This window comes from Podarcis liolepis, assembly GCF_965112155.1.
Source record: "Podarcis liolepis genome assembly, chromosome: 2".
In the NCBI taxonomy this organism is placed as follows: domain Eukaryota; kingdom Metazoa; phylum Chordata; class Lepidosauria; order Squamata; family Lacertidae; genus Podarcis; species Podarcis liolepis.
The window spans coordinates 110,640,062-110,666,790 of record NC_139555.1 but is presented as its reverse complement, the minus strand read 5'-3'; the positions used below and the strand labels follow the sequence as shown (position 1 = coordinate 110,666,790).

At 46.2% G+C, this 26,729-nt stretch overlaps 2 long non-coding RNA genes across 2 annotated transcripts; one reads left to right on the top strand and one right to left on the bottom strand.

Annotated features, from left to right (window-relative positions):
- Nucleotides 1-2,523: 2,523 nt before the first annotated feature.
- Nucleotides 2,524-15,528, bottom strand: LOC310702155. The gene is made up of 3 exons (XR_014523303.1): nucleotides 12,501-15,528; nucleotides 4,997-6,928; nucleotides 2,524-3,811 (listed from the first exon to the last, which is right to left on the bottom strand). It is a non-coding gene; the product is annotated as an uncharacterized lncRNA (long non-coding RNA).
- Nucleotides 15,529-19,113: 3,585 nt separating this feature from the next.
- On the top strand, nucleotides 19,114-23,435 carry LOC310702172. The gene is made up of 2 exons (XR_014523320.1): nucleotides 19,114-19,457; nucleotides 22,827-23,435. It is a non-coding gene; the product is annotated as an uncharacterized lncRNA (long non-coding RNA).
- The last annotated feature ends 3,294 nt before the right edge of the window (nucleotides 23,436-26,729 follow it).

Here is a 26,729-nt window from a genome sequence, read left to right as displayed (position 1 = left end):
AATTTAGATAAAGTGCCGCCCCCCATGTGCTGGATTTGACGGTTTGATGATTTTCTTTATTTCTTCATTCCAAAATCTTATTAGTTTCAATTACATTCTTGTCATAATAATAATAATAATAATCCCATATAATGTGATTTTGAATCATGTGAAATCAGCAGGACCCCAACATTTTAAGAGGGCAAATTGGGATACCCCACACCATCTCACCACCCTACTGCTCACGCCCACCAACACCCACCCCTCCCTTCCCTGCCCACATACTCGCTCCCTCCACCTTCAAACCTTTGCTGTCCTCCTCCTCTGTGGCTGCAACCTCCTCCTCCATGGCCATGGCCTCGGCCTCCTCCCCATCCCCGGCCAGCATGGCCTCCCAGAGGCGCTTTGGCACGACCCTTTGATGACCCTTTGATGATTGCCAAAGCAATCCTAGAAGGTGGTCTGATGCCCATCCGCAGCCTTCCTGACTCATGCCAAGGTGCTAGTCTTCATGGGATATTCCAGGATCAAAACAGAAGCTGGGATTGGCTTCTGTGATCCACAATATCCAGCTTAAAATGTGTCAGTTGTGGGGTAAAAGGTAAAAGACCCCTGGACGGTTAAGTCCAATAAAAGGCGACTATGGGGTTGCGGTGCTCATCTCGCTTTCAGGCCAAGGGAGCCGGCGTTTGTCCATAGACAGCTTTTGGGTCATGTGGCCAGCAGGACTAAACCACTTCTGGTGCAGTGGGACATCGTGACGGAAATCAGAGTGCATGGAAACACCATTTACCTTCCTGCCGCAGCGGTACCTATTTATCTACCCATGCTGGTGTGCTTTCAAACTGCTAGGTTGGCAGAAGCTGGGATGGAGCAACGGGAGCTCACCCCGTCGCAGGGATTCAAACTGCCAACCTTCCGATCAGCAAGTCCAAGAGGCTCAGTGGTTTAGACCAGGCACATCCAACTCCCAAGGGACTGCGTTCTACTCAAAGTATAAAAAGGCTGTGATCTACCCATTGTCATTGCCAGTAGTTAAGTTGTTATGATTTTGGGGAGGGAAGCCAAAGTTGTTGAGCTTCTTTTGGAAATTCACCAGGTTGGTTTTAGGAGAAGGAGTGTGTTAAATCAGTCACTCAACAGTCAGCTTACCTCCTGCCTTCCCAAACTCTGCCACCCAGGCAAGGAAATAAACCTCTCAAAGTGGGGGCGGAGTGCGTCACAATCGCTTAAGAGCAACAGGGAGATCACTTACAAAACTACAGTGATCGACCTGGGACACCCCCGCGATTGACCAGTAGATTGCAATCATAGAATCATAGAATCATAGAGTTGGAAGAGACCACAAGGGCCATCGAGTCCAACCCCCTGCCAAGCAGGAAACACCATCAGAGCACTCCTGACATATGGTTGTCAAGCCTCTGCTTAAAGACCTCCAAAATAGGAGACTCCACCACACTCCTTGGCAGCAAATTCCACTGTCGAACAGCTCTTACTGTCAGGAAGTTCTTCCTAATGTTTAGGTGGAATCTTCTTTCTTGTAGTTTGGATCCATTGCTCCGTGTCCGCTTCTCTGGAGCAGCAGAAAACAACCTTTCTCCCTCCTCTATATGACATCCTTTTATATATTTGAACATGGCTATCATGTTCAATCGACCTCTTGGACATCCCTGGTTGAGACCACAGAGCCATCCGCTCCCCTAGTTGTGGGGCATGCCTGACTAGCCCTCAGGGCTCTCCATAGGCCATCTCCCCCCTCCAACCCACACCACTGTCGCTCCACACCTTCCTCAAGTCTGGCTGAAATGTTGGAGTGCAGCTGTCAGTCAGTGTGGAAAATACTGAGGTAGACGGATCAATTTGCCTGGCTCTGTAAAAGTCAGCTTCCTGTAAGCCACCTCACGCTGCTCCTTTCAACTTCCATTTTCGAAAATTGCAATGGACTGCGGAGTCTGCTTCTGAGAACAGCTGTGGGGAGGAGAGGTGGCTTCCGTGGGACGCAAGATGGAGAATGCAAGACCTTTTCTTAAAACAGACAGAGGCAAGACAGACACCATTTTGATTTGCTTATGCAGTGCTTGCTATGGCTAGTATGAGCCATAGGCAAGAGCGAAAGAGAGAGAAGGAGGGGGAGGGAACTTTTTTTAGTTTATGGAAAAAAGAGAGAGAAGTGCTTTTGCCCTGGCTGTTTTTTCTACAGGAAGTGTTTATGCAGATGTTTCCTATGTAATTGATATGAAGAGCCTCGTGGTTAGCTAGAGTGGTTAGAATGACATGAAAAGAGTGGTGTTTATCTGCATGTTTAAAACTCTGTGGAGGCACAACACAGGGTGCAACCCTCAAATAACCCTTTTGTTTTGTTTGTCTTGTCTTGTTTGTCAGCTGTCATGATGCACCTTGAAATAAAACCTGAATCTATTTAAAAGCAGCGCTTTCTGGTCATTGCTGGGACTGAGTGACTCCGTTGTGCTCGAACCTGGCGTGGGCTTTTGCCCACATCAGATGGAAACCACTCTCCCCTCCTTGAGTGGTTCTGTTTAGGTTTTTTTTTTAAATAGTATTTATTAAGGTTTTAAGTTTACAAAAAGGCAAAAGGAAAAAACACCAAATGAAACAATAGCAAAACAACGCATCACAATAAAAAAACAGAAAAATAGAAACAATTAAAAAAACAAAAACAAATCGAGCCTTCCCATAACTTATCTTTCATTTGCTTGTTTCCCTGACCTCCTCACACCTCCCTTTTTTGTATTCTAAGTCAATTATCCATTTCAGCAAATCCTTTCCCTCTCTTCAAAATTTTTATCCTGAAAATTTATCTTGATCTTAATATAAGTTTACTTTCCCTCTTTTCACCAATTAACAGTCTATTTTTCTTAAATCTTTGATAGATTTTTGCTAAAATCACATAGATTCATTCCAACATCATTCTAACATTAATTAATTTTACAATGTTTCTGTAAATAGTCTTTAAATTTCTTCCAATCTTCCTCCACCGACTTTTCTCCCTGGTCTCGGATTCTGCCAGTCATTTCTGCCAGTTCCATATAGTCTATCACCTTCATCTGCCATTCTTCCAGAGTGGGTAGATCTTGTGTCTTCCAATACTTTGCAATAAGTATTCTTGCTGCTGTTGTGGCATACATAAAAAAAGTTCTGTCCTTCTTTGGCACCAATTGGCCGACCATGCCCAGGAGAAAGGCCTCTGGTTTCTTCAAAAAGGTATATTTAAATACCTTTTTCATTTCGTTATAGATCATCTCCCAGAAAGCCTTAATCCTTGGGCATGTCCACCAAAGGTGAAAGAATGTACCTTCCGTCTCTTTACATTTCCAGCATTTATTATCGGGCAAGTGATAAATTTTTGCAAGCTTGACTGGGGTCATATACCACCTGTATATCATTTTCATTATATTCTCTCTTAAGGCATTACATGCCGTAAACTTCATACCTGTGGTCCATAACTGTTCCCAGTCAGCCATCATAATGTTATGTCCAACATCTTGTGCCCATTTAATTATAACAGATTTCACCGTTTCATCCTGAGTATTCCATTTCAACAGCAAATTATACATTCTTGACAAATTCTTAGTTTTGGAGTCTAACAGTTCTGTTTCCAATTTTGATTTTTCCACCTGGAAGCCAATTTTTTAATCCAAATTATATGCCTCCGTTATCTGATAATAAGCCAATCTCGCACTCTATTTTTTATTTTTCAAAACTCTGCAGTTTTAATCTGTCTCTCTCTTGTTCCAAAATTTCCCAATATTTCGGCCAATTAGCCTCCATATTGAGCTTTTTCTGAGCCTCCACTTCCATTGGTGACAGCCACCTTGGGGTTTTATTCTCTTTTTTAAAAAAATAATTTTTATTAACAGGCCAATCACATCACATTGTTCAAATCACATTGGTTCCAAATTATACTGTCAAATTTTAATTTTTTTGGGGGGGTACCCATATATCAAGCTCCGCATGAGTCCAAAATTCCGGATAAGTCCAGACATCACTTATTTTACTGCATTAATTAATCAGTTCTGTCCAGTTCACTCCGGATAGTCCTTTATTATTTTTCTTCATCTTGTTGTAGTCGTACATTCCTATCTTTGCGATCTCTGATGATTCTCACAAGCAGACCGAAAGCTGGCTTCTCTGTGTGGGTTTTATACCCTTCAGAAGCTATATCAGCCCAGGACAGCCTCTGTTTGACACCTCCGTAGACAAAATTCATCTTTGTTTTGTCCTTTGTTTTTCCAGGCAAGCCAAATAAATCAAATAGATCAGGGGGCTCTGTCACGTCAAACTTTCAATTCCATACTCCTTCTCTTTCCAGCATTCCTGATTCTCCTCCCCCTTCTCTCTTTCTCAGGCAGCCTGTCTTGGCGAGATGCCATTTTTTAACTGCGTCATAAAAATTCTTCACCGTTCATCAATCTTCTCTCCTATTATATTCCACCTCCCACACAGTTCTTAAAATCCTGCTTATGTTTCTTAAAAGACGCAACAATCTTGTTTCTTTCTGGGGTGGAGGGTTGTTTTTGTCACATCATATAAAAAAGAAAAAAGAGTTTTTCCTCCACCCCCCCCCCCTCGTTCCAAACACACAGTCTCTTGGTGGTGGCACATCAAAAGATTTACTTATCCTTCCGTCGCTCTCGGTCGCAGAGATCCATTATTCAGCAGCCTTATCATCGAGCTTTACTTGATATATGTGCTTCAACCTCCTTTCCAATAATCTGTTTCCAATTATAATTCCAGGCTGAAGCAACTAGCACGCGCTAATTAGAATCGGCGTCGGGAAGAGCTGACTTCACCGAGGGCTCGTGCCAAGTGTTCAGCACCCCCATCTCTCGGATCAGGGGGTGCATTGTGAACACCGCTGGCAAGACAGGGCCCCACCACATCCTGGTGGATCGAGGGAAGGCTGCCTACTTCCCATAGCAGCCCCTAAATTACCTCGTGTGGGTCAGAGAGATGTTATTGTCAGCCATCTTCCAACGCGCCACCTAGTGGCCCCCACCTTGGGGTTTTATTCTCAAGCAAATCCTTATCCAAACATTAAACAGTGCTTTTCTAACAATATGGTTTTTAAACGCTTTATGTGCTTTGACCTTATCATACCACAGATATGCATGCCAACCAAAAACATTATTAAAGCCTTCGAAGTCCAACACATCAGTGTTCTCAAGAAGCATCCATTCTCTCAGCCAGCAAAAAGCGGCTGATTCATAATAAAGTTTTAAGTCTGGCAGCGCAATCCACCTCTTTCCTTAGCGTCAGTTAATATCTTAAATTTTATTCGAGGTTTCTTGCCCTGCCAGACAAACCTAGAGATATCTATCTGCCACTTCTTGAAACACTCCATTTTATCTAATATTTGCAATGTTTGAAACAAAAACAACATCCTTGGCAATACATTCATCTTTATCGCAGCAATTCGGCCTAGCAATGATAACTTCAGATTTGACCATATTTCTAGATCCTTTTTCACTTCCGTCCAACATTTTTCATAGTTATCCTTAAACAGATTCACATTCTTAGCAGTCATGTTAACCGCTAGGTATTTCACTTTCTTAACCAATGTTAATCCTGTCTCCTTCTGAAACCTTTCTCTCTCCGTCACTGTTAAATTTTTCTCTAAAACTTTAGTTTTCATCTTATTCAACTTAAATCCCGCTACTTGTCCAAATTCTTGGATCAGTTCCAATACTCTTTTGGTACTAGATTCTGGCTCCTGTAATGTCAATACCAGATCATCAGCAAATGCTTTCAGTTTGTACTGTTTAGCTCCAACTTGTATACCTTTAACTGTTTGGTCCCTCCTAATCATGTTTAAAAGAACTTCCAGGACCGATATAAAAAGCAATGGAGAGATTGGGCAACCTTGTCGTGTTCCTTTCTCTATCTTAAATTCTTCCGTCACTACATTGTTCACAATTAATTTAGCCTTTTGTTCTGAATAAATTGCACCTATACCATTTTCAAAACCTTGACCAACCCCCATCCCCTGTAGATTTTTCTTCATAAAACTCCAAGAAATATTGCCAAAGGCTTTCTCCGCGTCCACAAATATCAAAACTGCTTTAGTATTAATATTCACTTGTAACTTTTCTAGAATGTTAATTATATTCCTTGTGTTGTCAGACAAGTGTCTACCCGGGAGAAAGCCGGCTTGGTCTTTATGGATTTCTTCTACTAGTAGCTTTTTGAATCTTTTAGCCAAAATATCTGCAAAAATTTTGTAATCCACATTAAGCAAAGATATGGGGCGGTAATTCTTAAGCTGTGTCTTCTCAGACTCTACTTTCGGTATAAGTGTAATGTAAGCTTCCTTCCACGACTCTGGCACCCTTTTCCCTTCCAATATTCCATTACAAACTTCTTTTAATGGCTGTATTATCCATTCTTTCAGGGATCTATAGTATCTTGAAGTCAGTCCATCCGGACCTGGCGATTTACCCAATTGCATATTCTGGATGGCCCCTTCTATCTCTTGCTCCGTTACTTTGTAGTTCAACATTAGCTTATTTTCTTGAGAGATTTTTTGTAATCCATTTGTTTTCAAAAAAGAATCAATGTCCATTTGTTTCTGAGTTTCCTGTGTATATAGTTGTTTAAAATACCTCTGAAAACACTTTCTAATCTCCACTGGATTCTGTATATTTTCCCCTTCTACTTCCAAATTTGTGATAGTGTTAAGTTTTTGTCTTTTTTTCATTTGCCAAGCCAGCAGTTTTCCACATTTATTTGCCGATTCAAATGTCTTTTGTCTCATCTGTTTAATTTTCCATTCTATTTCCTGGTTCATCATTTTCATATATTGTACTTGGTATAACTTTATCTCTTTCAAAATCTCCTGCGACTTTGCTTTCACTCTCAGTTTCTTCTCTCCTTCCTTTATTTTCTCCAATATTTTATCTTTTTTTCTCATTTTGGACTCTCTTTTGAATCGCTATCATGGGAATTGGGGTTGCTTGTGTGTAAACCTCCAGCCGTTCCCAACTGCTTGGGGTGGTTGCGTCTTTCCCCGGCTGAGCAGCCTTTCTGCTCTGCTGCTCAATCACTGGCAGAATCCGTCAGTGGGTGTCTCCTACATTTCCTCCAGCATAAGAATTCCTTAACGGACAACCTTCGCCTCGCCTCTCTGCGCGGAAGCCTTCTGCACCGAGTGGGCGTGCCAAGCGGTGGTCCTCCACTCTCCTCACTGACTTCACTGGAAGAGCCTCGGAGCCTCCCCTCCGAAGTGCTCTCTGCCACTCGCTTCTTCCTGGTGTCACCTGGACTTCTTTCCCCAGAGGACGTCCTCTCTCTTCCCTTACTCGTTCCCTCTCCTGCAGAATCTGGGAGCCTAGCCTCTCCACTCTGCTCCGATGTCAGTTCCCTGACATCCACCTCCCTCCCAGGACCCTCCCCCTCTCCCGTCCTTTCCTCAGACGGTGATGCAGGAAACCCCCGGAAGGAACTCTCCCCTCCATCTGATGATTCAAACACCCCTCTCCATTCGCTGCTGTATCTTCTCTCTCCCCAATCTCCCCAGTCGGATTCTTCTTCGGATAACAGCCCTTCCTCCTCTTCGGAGGAGGGAAACCCCACAAACTCTTCCTCCTCATCGGTGGTGCCAAATTGCTCCCCCCAGAACCTCTTTGGTGGTTTGGGCTTTCTCGGATACCTGCTATGAAACTCCTCCTGCAGATACTCATCCCTAATCTCTTCTGCTGGGACCCATGTGTTTTCCGCTTCTGACTCCCCCTCCCACGCCACCAAGTATTCCACTCGCCCCCCTCTCCACCTGGAATCGAGGATTTCAGCTGCATGGCCACTGAGTTCCCTTTCCTCCATCTGTGGATGCAAGGGTGTTTCACTTTGCTGACCCAGAAATTCCCTCCCCTCCCTGAACGGTGAGAGTAAGGACCTGTGGAACACTGGGTGCAGTTTCATGTGAGATGGCAATTTGAGCCTAAAGGCCACTGGATTAATTTGCTGGGCTACTTCGAACGGTCCCAATCTCTTTGGCCGCAGTTTCTTACACCCTCCTTTGAACGGTAACCCTTTGGTAGACAACCACACCTGGTCCCCCACTCTTATGGTTTCCCCCTCTCTGCGGTGCTTGTCTGCCTGCCTCTTGTACTCTTCCTTTGCCCTTTCCAGGTTGATCTTAAGCTGTTGGTGTAAAGCCTCCATTTCTTCCACAAATTGTTCAGCTGCGGGAACACTCCCCCTTCCCTCCCCCTCCCCTGGGAAAGCCCTGGGGTGACACCTGTAATTCGCCATAAACGGGCTCATCCCTGTGGACACATGTTCCACGTTATTGTATGCAAACTCAGCCAGCACTAATTTGTCCACCCAATCATTCTCCCTCTCGTTGACGTAGCAACGTAGGTATTGTTGAAGTATGCTATTAGCTCTCTCTGCTTGTCCGTTGGTTTCTGGGTGTCTGGCCGTCGAGAAACTAACCTCGATGTCCAGTAGACTCATCAGCTTCCTCCAGAATCTGGACGTGAATTGCCGGCCTCTGTCGGATAAAATCCTCAAGGGGGCTCCATGCAACCTGAAAACATGCTCTACAAACAGTTTTGCTGTTTCTTCTGCAGACACCGCATGCGAGCACGCAATAAAATGTCACATTTTGGTCATTAAGTCAGCTACCACCATTACTGCCGTTTTCCCCCTGGCTTTGGGTAAATCAGTCATAAAATCAATTGATACCACCTCCCATGGTCTCTCTGGTGTAGGTAAGGGCTCCAGTAACCCCGCGGGTGCTGCCCTCTCCCCCTTCGCTCTCTGGCAGCGCTGGCACCCGTGTACATATTCCTTCACATCTTCCCTCACCCGTGGCCACCAGAACTGCCTGGTTACCAGTAGCATTGTCTTGTGTTGGCCAAAATGTCCAGCCGTGGGGTTGTCATGTAGTTGTTTGAGTATTCTGCTCCTCAAGTCCCCCTCAGGTATGTACAATGCCCCCTTATAGTACAATGCCCCGTCCTTTACTTCAAATCCCCCCTGATTTTCCTCGGTACTACCCATTTCCCTAATCTTGGTTTGTGCATACTGGTCATCCCTCGTCAAACCGGCCAGCTCTTGCCTCCCTACGAACACTCCCCCACACACCCATCTGTCCTCGGATATGACATAACGTGCTTCTGGCCCTCCCTCCCCTTCTGCGTATTCGGGCTTGCGGGAGAGGGCGTCTGCTCTGACATTTTCCTTCCCAGGCACGTATCTAATCTCAAAATTAAACTTGGAAAACTCCTGCGCCCACCGCACCTGTCGTTGGTTCAGTACTCTCCCCGTTCTCCAATATTCCAGGTTCTTGTGGTCAGTACACACCTGGACTTTGTGTTGTGCACCTATGAGAAAATGTCGCCATCGTCGAAAGGCCTCGTGAATGGCTAGCAGTTCCCGATCATACACCGTATAGTTTTGCTCTGACTTGTTCAGCTTCCTGGAAAAGAAGGCACACGGCTTCCACTGTCCCCCATTTCCCGGCTGGAGCAATATGCTTCCTACCGCTCTGTCTGACGCGTCCGTCTCTAGCCTCATCGGCTTCCGCAGATCCACATGTAGGAGCTGCTCTTCTGCCGCGAAAGCCCTCTTAAGCTTTTCAAAGGACCGCTGGGCCTCTTCCATCCATTCGAACTTCTTCTTACTGCTGAGACAATCCGTTATGGGTGCCGTTAGATGGGCGAAGTTCTTGATGAACTTCCTGTAGAAATTTGCAAACCCCAAGAACCTCTGCACGTCCTTCCTGTTCTTGGGAGCCTTCCATTCTAGCACTGCCTGCACCTTGCCCGGGTCCATGGCCAAGCCCTTGTCCGACAACCTATAGCCAAGGAATTCCACCTCTCGAGCGTGGAATTGGCACTTCTCCAGTTTGACCCACAGCTGGTGCTCCTGCAATCTCCTCAGCACTTCCCTGACGTCTTTTACATGCTGCTCCTCATTCTCTGAGTAGATTAGGACGTCATCCAGGAAAGCTACACAATTCTTGTAGAGCAGGGACCCCAACACATGGTGCATGAAGCTTTGAAATGTGGAGGAGCCTGATTGGAGTCCGAAGGGCATAACTAAGTACTCAAAGGCTCCCAGAGGGGTGAACATGGTGGTTTTCCATTCATCCCCCTCCCTCATCCTTATCAAGCTGTACGCCCCCCGAAGGTCCAGCTTGGCAAAAATCTTCCCCTTCCTTACCCTGGCCAAGATGTCATCAATTCTGGGCATTGGGAAGGTCACTGGTTCCGACACCCTGTTCAACGCGCGAAGGTCCACCACGAGCCTGGGTTCCTTGGAATCTCGCTTGTCCACAAAGAACACTGGACTACCCCCCACCGCCCTCGATTCCCTTATGAACCCTCGCTTCAGGTTCTTGTCAATAAACTTCCACAATTCCTGCATCTCCCTATCTGACATGGCGTACAGCTTACCCACTGGCAGCTGAGCGTCTGGGAGTAAGTTGATCTGGCAATCAAAGGGCCTGTGGGGGGGTAGCCGATCCGCCTTCTTCTCGCTGAAGACTTCTTCCAAGTCCGCATACTGAGGTGGTACCTTCCCTCTTTCCCCTACTGCCTTCCCTGCCACCCTGGCTACTGCCATCCTCGGGCTTTCTCCTCCATGGCAGTGCTCTACGCAGTAGGCCGACCCAAAGGTGACTGTCTGCTGGTGCCACCCTACTACTGGATCGTGCAGTGACAGCCAACTCATTCCCAGTATGATGGGTGGTCCTGCTAAGGTGGCTACGTGAAAGGCAATTGTCTCTGTGTGTCTGGAAACTGTCATCTTCATAGGAGGGGTCTGGTGGGTCACTTCCCCTCCCAAGAGTTCTCTCCCATCAATAGTGGTTACTTGCAGGGGATGTTCTAGAGGCACCACCTGTAGCTGGTGTTCTAGCGCAAAATCCTTGCTAAAGAAGTTGCAAGAGCTGCCTGAATCCAGCAGCGCCTTCACTTTGATGGGGTGTCCGTTTGGGAGTTCTAGCACCACCTCTATGACGATGGCTGCTCGGGGAGGATCTGGTTTGGGCACTTCTACTGGTTGCTCGCCTGGCTGCTGTGCCCGCCTTCCTGCAGCCAAGCACTGCCATTTCCCGACGCCTCTTTCCTTTCCTCCTCACTCCCCACTGCCCCCACCATTCCTTGCCACGCCTTCTTCTGAGGGCATACTCTGGCAAAATGTCCCGGCTGCTGGCATAGGAAACACTTCTTACTTGTTTTCCCCTCCTTCTTCCGCACCTCGCTGGAGTTTGAAAACCCGCGCACGCTCGCTCCTCCAATCTCCATTGGCTCCTCGGGTGGCACCGTAGATGCTGGCATGTCTGGAATGCGGTTGTCACGCCAACACTCTGCTCTCCCTTCCCGCCTTTCCAGCGCGCGCGTCTCTTGCCTGACTCCTACAGCGAGCACCAACTTGGTCAGCTGGTCCATCGATTCCGGGTGGGGTGAGTGGGAAAGTTCGTCTCTCACCCAAGGGGATAAGCCTTCCTCAAATAACATTTGTACTGGTGGGGAACTCAGATCCCACCCAAGTTTATGGATCAACATCGCAAATCTCGACCAGTACTCTCTCACTGACTGGTTCCCTTGTTTGCACCCCATCAGTTCTTTACGAGTTATACTTTGTTGAACATCACTTGCGAACATGTGGTCCATGGCGCTAAAAAACCTTCTCACGTCCTTCAGAGCCGCGTTCTCCGCTGCCATTAAGGGTCGGACCCAATCTCTGGCCCTCCCTTCCAGGTGCCCCACCACGAAAGTGACTCTCCCCGCCTCGTCGGCAAAGTCATCATGCTGCAGATCCAGCGCATACTGCACTTCTGTCTTAAAAGCGTTATAATCTCTGGGGTCGCCCCCAAACTTCTGCACTAGTCCCGGTACCTTTCCTGCGATGGGGGTAATCTTCCCCTGGGCATCATGGATCCTCCTTTCATGCAGCCGCGCCGCTAGTAGAGCCAGTTGCTGTTCCAAGTCTCGGTTTCTCTCCTCCAGACTCTGCCCTCCTTTGGCTCCCTCTCCTGCGCCGGCTCCTCCGGTTTGACTCATGACTGTGCCCCTGTCCTCTTGCACACAAGCAACGTAAAGGACTAACGGATTGCTATCATGGGAATTGGGGTTGCTTGTGTGTAAACCTCCAGCCGTTCCCAACTGCTTGGGGTTGTTGCGTCTTTCCCCGGCTGAGCAGCCTTTCTGCTCCACTGCTCAATCGCTGGCAGAATCCGTCAGTGGGTGTCTCCTAAATTTTCCCCAGCATAAGAATTCCTTAACGGATAGCCTTCGCCTCGCCTCTCTGCGCGGAAGCCTTCTGCGCCGAGTGGGCGTGCCAAGCGGTGGTCCTCCACTCTCCTCACTGACTTCACTGGAAGAGTCTCGGAGCCTCCCCTCCGAAGTGCTCTCTGCCTCTCCCTTCTTCCTGGTGTCACCTGGACTTCTTTCCCCAGAGGACGTCCTCTCTCTTCCCTTACTCGTTCCCTCTCCTGCAGAATCTGGGAGCCTAGCCTCTCCACACTGCTCCGATGTCAGTTCCCTGACAATCGCATTCTGTTGTATCAAAAACCCTCTCATAACCGCTTTGCTTGCGTCCCAGATTACTCTTTTTTCTACAGTGGTGTTCATATTTATCTCAAAATAGTCTCTCAGAGTTTTTTTGGCCTTCTTAGTCGCTTCTTCATTCCTAAACAATATGTCATTCATCCTCCATCTGAAGGAACCAGTTGGTGTTAGTTTCAATTCCATCTTTACAGCATTATGGTCGGAGCAGATTTTCGGGCATATTTCCACCTTTCTAGTTTTTGGAGCCAGTCCTCTAGTTACCCAAATTTGGTCAATTCTTGTCCATGTCATTTTGACCTCAGAGAAGAAGGTTCCCTCTCTTCCCAAAGGGTTTTTAATTCTCCAAATGTCAACTAAGTCCATATTGTCAGTCATATCAAAGAAAGTCTTTGGCAATCTGCCATCCTTAGTGACTACCTGTCTCTGTGCTTTATCCATATTTGTAGACACTACACCATTCATATCCCCCATCAAGATCATTCTATAATCCATATAGTCCATCAGAGTCTCATGTAGCTTCTTAAAGAATTCCGGTTTTCCCTCGTTTGGTGCATAAATACCTAATATCAAAAACTTCTCTCCTTGCGATTGGATTTCAATTGCTACAAATCTTCCTTGATCATCTTTAAAAAGAAATTTTGGTGATAAGCTCTCCTTTGCATAAAGTACTACTCTTTTTTTTACTTTGTCTGATGAAATAAATTCTTGTCCCAATCTTTTATTTACCAGTAATTTCCTATGTAGCCTTATCCCATATGTTTCTTGTAAGCAAATCAAGTCCAATTGTTCCTTTTTTAATACATGAAAGACTCTTCGTCTTTTCTCGGGGGAATTCATCCCATTAATATTCCAGCTTAATATTTTCAGTGCCATAATGTAATTACCTTAGGTCACCTCCAACTGTGCCCAGTGCTTCTTCTTGTTCTGACGGTAGTTCTGGTATCCCTTTCACTGGGTAGTCCAATCCAAAATTTAACTTTGCTAAGTCCAGTATAGGTGATCTTTTGTCCAGTACTCCTTGCTCTAGTACTCTGTCTGGTGATCTTCTGTCCGGTACTCCTGGTTCTTTTCCAAGTCCCTTCTGTAGATCCTCTTCGTGGGTGCTCAAAAATTTGTCTTTATCTTCAACTGATCTTATTTTTATTTTTCTTCCTTTAAAACTAAAGGATAGGCCTTGAGGAAATTCCCACCTAAAGATGATACTGTTCCTTCTCAGCAGAGCAACCAAATCTCTGTAATTGGCCCTAAGGTCCAAAAGATATTTCGGGATATCTTTAAATATTTCCTCTCTTGACTGCAATATTCCCAAAGGCTTCTGAAAATGCCAGCCCAAAATTCTATCTCTCTCCTCTTTGGATTGGAGGGTAATCAAACAGTCTCTTACTCTATTCTTCTTCCCTCTTCTTCCAAGCCTGAAGGCACTCACGATTTTCACTCCTTCTTGTTCCAAGTCCAACTTCCAAAACTCTGCAAATTCCTGCATAAGAAATTCTATCAAAGTATTTTTCTCCAATTCGGGTACATCTCTAATCCTCAAGTTCGTCTGTTTTTCCTTAAGCTCAATCATAGAAAGAATCAGCCTGTGATCCTCAACCTGTCTCTGAATATCTGGAACTCTCTTTGTTTCCAGTTGTGTTACTTTGGCTTCCACAACTTCCACTTTACCCTTTGCTTCCTCTGCAATTTGACGGGTTGAGACAGACTCCTGTATCAATTTCTGTATTGCTTCTATATTAGTATTCACCTTTTGTCCCAGATTATTTATACTTTCTGTATTAATGTCAATTTTGGCATTTGCGGCATCCACCTTCGCATTAGATGCATCAACTTTTATATTTGTCTCATCTACTTTCCTGCTGAGTTTTTCCAAAGATTCATTTATTTTACCCAGCACCGCCACTAAAGCCTCTTCTGATGACATTCCTCTTTGTTTAGATTGAGTTGGCACAGCTGCAGATGGTACAGAAGGACCAGGTGCTGACGCTCTTCGCTGCCAAGGCTTCCCAGATCTCGTTGTTGATAAATCTACTTTCTCTTTCCCATTTGCCATAACACTCAAAAAGTCCAAGGTCAATCCCACAGTCAGACAATTTTATCTTTCTAATGGAAAATTCCCCTGGTCCGGCTCTTACAACAGTTTCCACTACTACCTCTAGGGGGAAACAGTTGCAATCTGTGCTTATAATTATCCAAAATAACTCCTTTTAAAACGTAGCTCAAAAAAGAAATTTAGTTTCAATTTTCCGTTACTTTTTCTCCCCCTTAAGAGTCAGAAGGGCAGTTAGAAACAATTAAGCAGAATGTATCTCTCTTTTGATGCTAACAGAGCGCATTCCAGATACGGCAGCCTTATTGTCTATTTGCAGCCCGTTCCCAGGGTCTGAGCAGTGGAGTTTTAATTTCCTTCCCTCTCTCTCGCAGGTATGAAAAGTCCAAAACTTCTCCCCCCTCTTCTCCTGCTTCCAGGGGGGAGTTTTCTAATTTAGAAATTGAAATTTTAATCCTTTCCAGTCGGCTCTTCAAGACTAGCTTGCAGCCTCTTTGCTTTGTTCTGTCTACAAAAGCGGAAGGCAGACTTCCTGTTTATGCCTCCCTGCTACAGTTCCAAATTACAATTTTTTTCCTTTAAAAAGTTCCAATATGATTGTTCTTAAATAATATCTTTGAAATCCAATTGTTCTACTCACGGGTAGTGTCTTTTTAAATCCAATTGTTCACAGGAAAAAGTCAGCGCTCTCCGGCAACGGCTATGCGGCTTCACTCTGTGGAAAGAGCAGTCGATTCACAGCACCGCGCTGCTCACCCCACTTCGCTACGGATGCCGCGAATGGGTTTCCCCGCGAGTAGGGGAGGCGCTGAGGGTGCCCGCCAAATCCCGCGTTCACAGGCTTCACCCGCCTGTGATTTCTGAAGGGTCTCCACCTTCGCCGTGGTGGCCAGACCCAATTTCCATGGAGCAAATTCCTCTTAGTCAGAGGAATTCAGCCATTACCGATGGCGCCAACCCAGAAGTGGTTCTTACCTCTCATCAGTTGATGGGCAAGATGGGAGCCTGCCTTGCCCCAGGAAGGCAATAATCAGGACTCCACTTTAAGCTAGGGTTACCAGACGTCCCCGTTTCCTGGGGATTTGTAAATAAGTCCCGGGACAAATTCCATCCCCGGAATGTCCCTGGATTTCATCTAATGTCCCCGGGAAACGCAGCAGCGGCAGTCTCAGCAGCCCAGAGCAGTTGGCTCTGGCTGGCTTCAGGAGCTACTCAGAAGTTCCCATATGATGGTGGTGCAGGGGCTCAAAGAGGCAGCTTCCGGGCTGCCTCCACCTTCCCTGACCCCAGCAACTGAGCTGTGAAGGGAGGCTTCATGCTGCCTATCAGAGCAGCCTCCCAACTCCTACTTGCGTGCAAGCAGGAGCGGGGCGGGGATCTCTCATTTAGGCAACGGGAAGCATCCCTTCCCAGCTGAGGGATCCCCGTTCCCTCCTGCTTGCACACAAGTAGGAATGGGATTGGGGCTACTCCGATGGGAAGGAAGGCATCTCGCTGCCCGAGCCTCGCTGCTGCCGCCACTCTTGGCCCTCCTTCTCCGCCTTCCATGCCTGACCCACCGCGCACCGCTTCCCCACCACCACCAAAGAACCAACAACTCAGGGGCTGCCCAGGCTCATGGAGAAAGGAGAGAGAAGCCTCAGAGGAAGGGGAAACATGGCGGTTGAGGTCAAGGTGGTGGCAGCAAAAATGGAAATGTGTAATTTTAATTAGAGAAGTGGTGGGGTTTGGGAGAGCTTCCAAAACTTTCCCCACTAGCTGTGTCTCTTTTTCACATCACACTTCCTCCTTTCTTCTTCCTCTTCCCTGTAGGTTGCAAGTGAGTTTGATGAAAAACACAAAACAGGAACTCCTTTCGTAACTTATCCAACTTATTTTCAGAAAACAAAACTGAGGAATAATGTTGTTGAATACAGTCATACCTAGGGTTACAGGCGCTTCAGGTTGCGTGTTTTTGGGTTATGGATGCGCCGAAACCTGGAAGTACTGGAACGGGTTACCTCTGGGTTTCGGCATTCGTGCATGCACAGAAGCGCTAAATCGTGCTTTGCACATGCGCAGAAGTGCCGAGTCACAACTCATATGTGCTCAGACGCAGCATTGCGGGTTGCGAACATGCCTCCCACATGGATCACGTTCGCAACCTGAGCATCCACTGTATTCCGGGGGGGACGGGACAATACGCCAAACCTAGCCCCCACAATGATCCAGAGCTAGCCCCGTTCCAGGGCATTGTGGGGAAGAATCAGCAGCTGCACGGAAAGGCTGAGAACATTTGGAGAATATTGATCAAGGTGACTTTTTGGGGTTAGGGGAATGAAGGTGCAATACAGAACATTATCAAAGCATCTTTTCTGAGAAATTTATTCTCAGCTCTGTATCTGAGCTGCTTATCAACACCCACAAGTGTCAGCTAACCGCATGCGTGACATCCTTTTATTTTTTAATTTGACTTTTGTACGGTAAGTTTAATTCTAAGCATTATCTTTCTACTGCACCAAGCAGTCATTGCAGAGGTCACCCCTGAACATTTCATAAACAAAAGAAAGAACATGGAAGAAAAAATAAGATATTTTTTTTGAGGGGGGGGGGATAACAGGAAGGAAGGAAGGAAGGAAGGAAGGAAGGAAGGAAAACAGGAAAATTGGGGAAATGAAGGATTGAGAGGACCAAGAGAAATAGAAGTGCCTTCAAAAGAATGGAAGAGCAAGTAGTTGGCACCCCCTCCTAATTACTTGGGGGAAGAGATTATCTCCTTTCTTAATCTATAGTTGCGTACTGAGATTCCCTTCCCACACAAAGCATAATTCTGAAGCCAGACTGGCCAATCATGAGGGATGATCCCCACTTCTCCTCTACAGGAAACAATGCAATAAAATGTAAATATGTCCTTTATTGCATTTATAATGCAGCACTGCCCAACCTTCTGCTTCTCTTTACAGTGGTACCTCGGGTTACAAACACTTCAGGTTACAAACTCCGCTAACCAGGAAGTAGTACCGTATTTTTCGCCCTATAGGACGCACTTTCTCCCCTCCAAAAATGAAGGGGAAATGTGTGTGCATCCTATGGGGCGAATGCAGGCTTTCGCTGAAGCCTGGAGAGCGAGACGGGTCGGTGCACACCGACCCCTCTCGCTCTCCAGGCTTCAGGAAGCTATCCGCAAGTCTTGCAAGCCCGGAGGGATGTCCCGCGGGCTCGCAAGGCTTGTGGGCAGCAGCCTGCAGCCCCATAAGCTCGGGGGATAGCGTGGTGGCGGAGCGCTGCCACCCCGCTATTCCCCGACCTGATCTGGAGGCTGGCGGGGGGGGGAGAAGCAAGGTTGCTTCTCTCCCCCCACCAGCCCCACAAGTTCAGGGGATAGCGGAGCGCCACCACCCCGCTATTCCCCGACCTGATCTGGAGGCTGGTGGGGGGGGGGGAAGAAGCAAGCTTGGTTCTCCCCCCCGCCAGCCGCACAAGCTCGGGGGATAGGGGGATGGCGGAGCGCCGCCACCCCGCCATTCCCTGACCTGATCTGGAGGCTGGCGGGGGGGAGAAGCAAGCTTGCTTCTCTCCCCCCGCCAGCCCCACAAGCTCGGGGGACAGCGGAGCGCCGCCACCCCGCTATTCCCCGACCTGATCTGGAGGCTGGCGGGGGAGAAGCAAGCATGCTTCTCCCCATCGCCAGCCCCACAAGCTCGCGGGATAGGGGGTGGCAGAGCACCGCCACCCCGCTATTCCCCGACCTGATCTGGAGGCTGACGGGGGGGGGAGAAGCAAGCTTGCTTCTCTCCCCCCCGCCAGCCCCACAAGCTCGGGGGACAGCGGAGCGCCACCACCCCGCTATTCCCCGACCTGATCTGGAGGCTGGCGGGGGGGGGGGAGAAGCAAGCTTGGTTCTTCCCCCCGCCAGCCCCACAAGCTCATGGGATAGGGGGGTGGCGGTGCGCCACCACCCCGCTATTCCCCGACCTGATCTGGAGGTTGGCGGGGGGGGGGAGAGAAGCAAGCTTGCTTCTCCCCATCGCCAGCCCCACAAGCTCGGGGGATAGGGGGTGGCAGAGCGCCGCCACCCCGCTATTCCCCGACCTGATCTGGAGGCTGGGGGGGGGAGAAGCAAGCTTGCTTCTCCCCCCACCAGCCCCACAAGCTCGGGGGATAGGGGGGTGGCAGAGTGCCGCCACCCCGCTATTCCCCGACCTGATCTGGAGGCTGGGGGGGGGGAGAAGCAAGCTTGCTTCTCCCCCCGCCAGCCCCACAACCTCAGGGGATAGGGGGACAGTGGAGCACTGCCACCCCGCTATTCCCCGACCTGATCTGGAGGCTGGGGGGCGGAGAAGCAAGCTTGCTTCTCCCCCCGTCAGCCCCACAAACTCGGGGGACAGCGGGGCAAGCTGTCCCTGAAGGCAGAAGAGGGAGACGGAGCGCTCCGTCTCCCTCTTCTAGCTTAGGGATGGCTGCACAAACCTGGGGGGGGGAAAATAAAAATTTCCCCCTTGATTCCCCCCCAAAAAAACTAGGTGCGTCCTATGGGCCGGTGCGTCCTATAGGTCGAAAAATACGGTACTTCGGGTTGAGAACTTTACCTCAGGATGAGAATGGAAATCGTGCGCTGGCGGTGCGAAGGCAGTGGGAGGCCCCATTAGATTTATTAAAGGAACATGATGGAAAATGGAAATTAAGAGATTATGATGAGATCAAAGACCGCTTTCAGAGTTGGTTGCATCAACAACTATATGAAACGCATAAAGAAGACAGCAATAAAGGATTTAGTTATACAAGATCTAGGTTTCAAACGGAAGTTATTGAAGTGAAAGTGAAATTACTGAAGGCTGCATACAGCATACTATTAGAATGGGAGACAAAAGATGAAGAGGTAAAATCAGTTATGATTAAATGGGCACAAGATGTAGGTCATAATGTTGTGATCTACATCTTGTGCCCATTTAATCATAACTGATTTTACCTCTTCATCTTTTGTCTCCCATTCTAATAGTATGCTGTATGCAGATGTAGGTCACAACATTATGGACTTCCGGGGTGGCACCACCCGCAATGGCGGACTCCCTCTGAACTGGAGGGACTGGCTCCGCGGTAAACAGGGTCTTCTCCGCTATGGTGCAGTGGGGACCCTTTTAAAATCACAGGCGGATGAAGCCTGTGACCGTGGGACTCGGCGGGCACCTCTAGCGCCCCCCCAATCCACTAAGGAACCCACCAACGGGCTCCAAAGTGAGGAGGGGGAAGCGGCGCGGTGCTGTGAGTCAATCGCTATTTCCGTGGAGCGAAGCCGCATAGCTGTTGCCAGAGAGCGCTGCCTTTTTCCTGGGACAATTTGGACTTTAAAATAAGCACCTGTGAGTACCTAGAATTTGAACAATTGGATATCAAACAAAGATTTGAGAGTAGGACAGAATCGGACTTTTAAAAATTTAACTTGAATTTGGTACGGAACAGAAAGGGCTAAACAGGAAGTCACCCTTCCGTTCTTTTGTAAACAGAACAAAGCAAAGGCAATTTAAACTAGAGCTTTGAAAATCGTCTTTAAAAGATTGGATTTCAACATTTTAAATTGTGAATCTTTTTTTTGACTGTTTGAAGTGATTTTAAAGGGAAGTAATTTTCCTCCGTCCTGATTCTGGAGCGGGGTGTCAGGACTGACGTGGAAGCTCATTGACCAAAGACAACTGCTTTTTGACAGATAGTTAAAAGAAGAGAAATTTTGCGATTCCACTGCTTCCTTTCGCATTTTAAAGGAATATATACGGACAAAGTATCTCAAAAAAGGAAACTCTGTAGCAAGAATAAACATAAGTCTTCCCACTAGGGGAAGTTTGGGAAATTGTAACTAACGCCAGGGAACAGACAGCTGTTACAGAATAACCGTGGGAACAAGTACGAGACCTTGCAGGACAATGCATTCAGAAGCCTTGTTGTGTGCTTTTTACAAAACAAATGCTCTACTGGAAGAATTACATGAAAAGGTGAACTGGATGGTGACTTCGACTAGAAATCTTCAACAGGCAGTGGAACATTTTGACCAGACAGTGGGAAAATATGTGGAGCCCACTCAGGATTCAAACCAGGAGTGTGTTTTGACAGAACAGGAGGTTGTGGCATTAAATCAGGAGTGTGTTTTGACAGAACAGACCCAACAGGAGTATGATCTTTTGGATTGGACAAATGAATTTGGAAAAAGCCAGATTTGGAAAGGAAAAGTTTGGTGTGGTTTGGAAATGGGGGGCTGGATTGACCCCCCTATGTTGGGATGTCTGGACTTTTTAAATATGGTAATGGGCTGCGAAATGTTTGGGACTAGGGGTCTCTCAATTTTGGAGGGCCCTTGAAACATGCTTTTAAATTCTACATGGAATGCAGCAATGAATACGGAAAAGGGTCTGATCTGTTGAGAAGGGTTAAAAATATTGTCAAGTTGGAGCTACCACGAGCAAGAGACATTGTCAAGCTGGAGTTACCACGAGCAGGAGATAAGGGAAATTACAGCTACAAATATGAAGAAGAGCTGCTGAAGGGCCATGGAAGTGACTTGAGGGCCTCGGACATAAGGTTACCAGGTTAATGGGCTAGCCTGATGGGAATAAGGACTGACAAAACCCGGAACCAGGAGGAAGGGACGTTGGGGAAAAAATAATTGGATTTGTTTGTACCTTTCTTTTTTTTCTTATTACTAGAATGTTTTGTAAAGTTGATGAATGATAGGAAAACGTTGGAAGAAATTACCTGGCTTTAGCAAAGATGCTTAAAGAATTATGAAAGAATATTATGATTATAAGAAGCTGGTAAGGTTAAGACTTAAGTTTTAATTTTTTTATTTTTTATAAATATTTTATTGCAAGTTTTAAACAAAAGAAAAACACCAAACATATACAATACCTTCAACAAAGAGTAACAAACAAAGGAAGCATAAGAAGACAAAAACATAAACATAAAATAAAAAAAAATCATGACTGTTCATACCTCATTTTTTCATAACTATCTGGACTTCCTCACATCTCCCTTTCCTGCGTTCTCCGTAATAAAGTTATACCCAGCAATTTATTACCTTATTTCAATTCTTATTTTCTAGTTTTCATTTGTTATGCCTCGGACTTTAAATATTTTTATCAAATGCTTAACTATTTGAATTAGACATAACCTTACTTCAAATTTCATCTTTATCATTAAATTCCACTTATTCTCATATATCTTTCAACTAAATTGCTGATGCCATGTTATTTCCTTTCGTGCACTTTCTTAACATTCATACAACTTATAATGTTTTTGTAAATAGTCTTTAAACTTTTTCCAGTCCTCTTCCACTGTCTCTTCTCCCAAGTCTCGGATTCTGCCAGTCATTTCGGCCAGCTCCATGTAATCTACCAGTTGCGTCTGCCATTCTTCCAGTGTGGGCAAATCTTGTGTCTTCCAATAGTTTGCAATAAGTATTCTTGCTGCTGTTGTTGCGTACATAAAGAAAGTTCTGTCCTTCTTTAACACCTTCTGGCCGACAATGCCTAAAAGGAAGGCAAAATTTTAAGGTTTATGCTATTATAGAAAGATAAGAGCAAAAGAGTCTAGGGCAGGGGTCTGCAACCTTTAAGAGAAAAAGAGCCACTTGGACTCGTTTCCGAAGAAAAAAAAACCTGGGAGCAGCAAAACCTAGAAGGTGACGTTGGGATGGTGCGTGACTAACGCATGCACCGCCCCCATGCGACGACACAGCCAGTACAGCGCCCGCCACAGTGGGGAGTGTCGGGGCGCACAATGCGCCTCCTCCCCTCGCTAGTATCCGCCCCGGAGCCGTGGCAAAGGTGTAAAAGAGCCACATGCGGCTCAGGAGCCATGGGTTGCAGGCCCCTGGTCTAGGGTAATGTAATGACAGAATTTTATGAAACATGGAAAGGAAAGGATTTGCTGGGATAATTAATAACTAGGATACAAAGGAAGGGAGGATGAGGAAGTCAAAGAAAGAAGGCTATGATAGTTAAGGGTCTGAAAACAATGAATTTGTTTTTAAATGTTTTTAAAGGTTAGGGTTTTTTGTATTTTTGTCATTTTTTTGTTTTCTTATTTTGAATTTTTTGAATTTTTTTTCTTTTCTCTTTTCTTTTTCTTCTTTTTTACACGGTGGGAAGGGGGTTGCTTTTTTCTTTTTCTTTTTACTCTGTTAACCATTTTTATTCTTTTCTATTCCCTTCGGACTCTACTTTATTTGTTTGTTTTTCTTTTTGTAATATTTTGAAAACTTTAATAAATATCTTATAAAAAAAAACAAGATGTAGGTCACAACTTTATGATGGAAGATTGGGAAAAATTATGGAAAACTGATTTAAAATTTACAGATTGTTCCCTATTGAAGGAGAATTACATGAAGATGATGTACAGATGGTACACAACACCAGTGCAGTTAGGGAAAATGTACAAAACTAGTTCAAATATATGTTGGAAGTGTAAGGAAAAGGAGGGGACATTTTATTATATGTGGTGGGATTGTAAAGTAATTTTAAAAATTGGGAAATGATATACAACGAATTGAAGAAAATGTTCCATTTAACATTTATTTAAAAACTTGAAGCATTTTTATTAGGGATTGTAGGGAAAGATCTGCCCAAAAAGCTGAAAAACATCTTCATGTATGCGACAACGACCGCGAGAGTTTTAATAGCACAAGGATGGAAGACTGAAGAAACCCCAACTAAAGAATCATGGCAAGAAAAATTGATGGACTATGCAGAACTGGCAAAATTGACATATAAGCTACGGGACAAGGATAACTGTGACTTTAAAGATGAATGGGAACCCTTTACAAAGTATTTGAAGATGCAACAAAGCGAACTGGATTTCTTGGCTGGTTTTGAATAAACATTCACAAACTTTTTTATTGATAATAATCAGCTAAATAGTTTGAGGATCTATACAACTGTGTAACATGCAGAAAACAGCATTTTTAGGGAAATCAAGGATTGGAACTGAGGGAAGTTGGGGGGTGGGGTGGGTGGGTTCTGTGGGGGAGGGTGGGGAGGGAGGAAAAATGGGGGGGAAATAAGGATGATATGTTTCTGGATAATAAGTTTTGTTTTAATTTTGAATAAAAAAGTTATTTTTAAAAAAGAACAATTTCAGGTTAAGAACGGACCTCCAGAATGAAATAAGTTCTTAACCCGAGGTACCACTGTATTTCTAAAACAAGCACACAGCAGTCTTGGCATTTGTTGAAAAGCTTCTTACGGATGACATGGGTTGAATTATACCTTGGAGCATAAGCTCTTAATGAATGTTGGGACAGCGTGCATCCTGCCTAGGCAAGTCCAAATGAGCTGGTTTTTCCTCATAGCCCCACCACCTTCAGCTCCTACAAACTCCTGGGGATTGGTAACCAAGATTATTATTTTTACCCTTCTCATCTTTATATTCGGGGCCTGTGAGAATTTGAACTCCTGCCGGACATCAGGGGCAGATTTAGGGGGGCATGGAGCCTTGGGGGTGCAGCAGAGGCCACCACAACTATTTTATAGAATGGAGGGCAAGGGACACCAAATTTTGAGGCCCCAAGATATTCCCCACTGCTGCCATTCCATGCAGACAGTGCTCACATTCATGAGGAGTTTCAGACAAGTCCATTTTTCCTTTGCCTCTCTTCTACTGGGTTGCTGCAGCCATTTCACGAAGAAACCATGACACATGGTATGTGTTTTTCTTCATGTTTACCACTGCAAGTCAGGGAATGGAAGGCGGAGGGCTTCCCCTTTGTCCCACAGCTGCAGTTTCCTGCCCTGCCTTTGCTGATTATGAGGTCTTGGGCTGAGTGCCCAGACTGTGAGACTGCCTTGACCACGACTTGTTTGAGAAACTTGGAGGCAGAGAGGGAGAGGCTTTGTGGAAACGAAACTTAAACAAGAAACTTCAAAACGAAACTTTAAGAATTTGTAAAGTACCTAGAACTGTTAAAACCAGGAACGGGGTGGGGGTGGGGGAGTTAAACGACTCCCCCAAAATCCCAAGTCCCCACCACAACCTCTAAAAAGTAGTCTATAAAACTGTAGCAATAAGTGGATACCAGGTATCATACTGTTTCCTGCGACTATCCAATACAGCAGCAAATAATCGCCAAAATTCAACAGTTTGACCCATTTCCTTGGTTCCAGTGGCTAATGACTTCTCTGGAAGAGGGGTATCCAGGGCTTTCCCTGCCTCCATAATCCCTGAGGCATACAGTCACATTCCTCCCCAGAGAGTGAGGAAAAGATAACAATGGACCACACAGATAGCCTTTGATGGAGTTTGCTGAAGCCAGGTGTTCACAAAGCCCATCTTCAGGAAAGCCCTGAGGGCAAGGATAGGTGTATATAGTTTAATTCTTCTCTTGATGGTGGGTACTTAGAAGGTGTCTGAATCTGATATGGGGATGAATGATGGACTCATGTTACCACGCAAGATCCCCTCCTTCTTGGTGACTTCTGGTAGATGAAGGGAACGCAGTGGACGTAGCCTACCTTGATTTCAGCAAGGCATTCGACAAGGTGCCCCATGATATTCTTGTAAAGAAGCTGGTAAAATGCGGTCTTGACTATGCTACCACTCAGTGGATTTGTAACTGGCTGACTGACCGAACTCAAAGGGTGCTCATCAATGGTTCCTCTGCATCCTGGAGAAGAGTGACTAGTGGGGTGCCACAGGGTTCTGTCTTGGGCCCGGTCTTATTCAACATCTTTATCAATGACTTGGATGATGGACTCAAGGGCATCCTGATCAAATTTGCAGACGACACCAAACTGGGAGGGGTGGCTAACACCCCAGAGGACAGGATCACATTTCAGAACGACCTTGACAGATTAGAGAACTGGGCCAAAATAAACAAGATGAACTTTAACAGGGAGAAATGTAAAGTATTGCACTTGGGCAAAAAAAATGAGAGGCACAAATACAAGATGGGGGACACCTGGCTTGAGAGCAGTACATGTGAAAAGGATCTAGGAGTCTTGGTTGACCACAAACTTGACATGGGTCAACAGTGTGACGCGGCAGCTAAAAAAGCCAATGCAATTCTGGGCTGCATCAATAGGAGTATAGCATCTAGATCAAGGGAAGTAATACTGCCACTGTATTCTGCTCTGGTCAGACCTCACCTGGAGTACTGTGTCCAGTTCTGGGCACCACAGTTCAAGAAGGACACTGACAAACTGGAACGTGTCCAGAGGAGGGCAACCAAAATGGTCAAAGTTCTGGAAACGATGCCTTATGAGGTACGGCTAAGGGAGCTGGGCATGTTTAGCCTGGAGAAGAGGAGGTTAAGGGGTGATATGATAGCCATGTTCAAATATATAAAAGGATGTCACATAGAGGAGGGAGAAAGGTTGTTTTCTGCTGCTCCAGAGAAGCGGACACGGAGCAATGGATTCAAACTACAAGAAAGAAGATTCCACCTAAACATTAGGAAGAACTTCCTGACAGTAAGAGCTGTTCGACAGTGGAATTTGCTGCCAAGGAGTGTGGTGGAGTCTCCTACTTTGGAGGTCTTTAAGCAGAGGCTTGACAACCATATGTCAGGAGTGCTCTGATGGTGTTTCCTGCTTGGCAGGGGGTTGGACTCGATGGCCCTTGTGGTCTATTTCAACTCTATGATTCTATGATTCTATGACACGTTGGGGATGTATCTGGAAATGTATTATGGGAAGGGGGAAGGTCTTAAAAGTCTTAAAACTCCACAAAACCCCATGCTCAGGGTTCCTACTCCATGTGTGTGAGAACCTTGTTGCAACAATAAAGATCAGGTCTACTGACCACTGATTTGCTTCTTTACTTGGTTGGGGATTTCTTCTTTTGCTGACCAGGAGAGACACGCAGGGATTGGCACCCTGACCAGCTGGGCAGCGGAGTAAACCTGCACCCAGAATTTTTCCGTAACAGCACTAAATCACTCAGTTTGTGCAAGGAAGAAGAACACAACTCACTGCAGCAAACAATGTGCAGTGCAAGATGCATTGATGCATTGACCACTGACACGTCAAACACATCTGTAGCCCTGGGTTCCTCCTGGGGCTGCACCTGCCTGAGCATCACCTGAACATCAGTCGTCCATGGGTCCCACCCACATTGCCCCTCTGCGGGTGAAGTGGCAGACCGGGGCAATGTTGGGGGAAGGATCCCTTGAAGGCACCCTCCCTTGATCCCTCCTCCCCAAACAG